We start from the raw sequence: 1,074 nt of genomic DNA on the forward strand, positions 1-1,074 counted from the left end.
GAGTTTTTGTTTGTCCAATTAAATAACCAAGAAAGGACAGAGCTGTGGCAACACTTGCAGTACTGTGAATACATATTTTACCCCTCAGAGATTTCTGCTTTCAAACAAATGTTAGTATCTGATTAAAAGTCATTAAAAAAAAACTTTGTAGTTTAATAAAGTGCATTTGCATTTGTCTTAATAATTCAAGTTAAAAAGCAAGTGTGTAGTTTACTGTGGAGAAAATAAGTATTTGATACCAATTTTTCAAAATTTTCCCACTAACTAAATTGAGCTCTGTAACTTTAATTGTACGTACACCTTAACTTTAATCAAAACAAATCTAAAAATAATCCAGGAAATCACACTGAATTGTTTTTAAGTAGTTAATTTGCATGAAATGAAGTATTAAATCACCAGCCAACCAGAAGGAACTCAGGCTCTTACAGACCCGTGATGCATCTTGAAGAACCATTCCTGTTCTTCACTCATTACCTGTTTAAAAGACACTCAGTCAATCAGTCTCCAACCTCTCCATCATGAGCAAGTCCAGAGAGCTGTCTAAGGACACCGGGGACAGACTGCAGCCCTGCAGGAGGCGGTGTGTCCAAACTAACCACAGTCCTCGTCTTCCGGTCATCAGCAGTTGTCTCATCGAAAGGCTCGTTAAGCTTGAATTTGACCTCGGTAGTTTTGAAGGCGCTCTGAGACTTCATGCAGATCAGCCCCTGATCATCCACGCTCATCACGAAGTTAGGCTTGGTTCGGTTCCCCACCTGCCGGGTGGCAAACCCCACACCCAGTGCCTTCATGTAGTCGTCAAAGTTCTCGCTGGAAATCATCTTCCATGTTCCCACAAACTACAGGACTACAGGACAAAAGCAAACTGCTGCTGAGAAAGCAATGTCTCTTGAAGCAATTGTTAAAAAATTAGAGAAATTTAAGATGACTGTCGATCTCCTTTGGGCTCCATGGGACGTTTCATTTTTTTTTGTATTGTATCAAATACATATTTCATACAATAAAATGCAAATTAAGTGTTTATGAATCACACAATGTGATTTTTTTTTAAAATTCTGTCTCCCACAGTTGAGG

At 38.8% G+C, this 1,074-nt stretch overlaps 1 pseudogene; it reads right to left on the bottom strand.

The window, feature by feature from the left end:
* Positions 1–497: 497 nt before the first annotated feature.
* LOC145549496 (fatty acid-binding protein, heart pseudogene) lies at positions 498–821 on the bottom strand (annotated as a pseudogene).
* Between the last annotated feature and the right edge of the window lie 253 nt (positions 822–1,074).

The sequence above is a fragment of the Poecilia reticulata genome, chromosome 20 (genome assembly GCF_904066995.2).
Source record: "Poecilia reticulata chromosome 20, P_reticulata-male-v2, whole genome shotgun sequence".
NCBI lineage: Eukaryota > Metazoa > Chordata > Actinopteri > Cyprinodontiformes > Poeciliidae > Poecilia > Poecilia reticulata.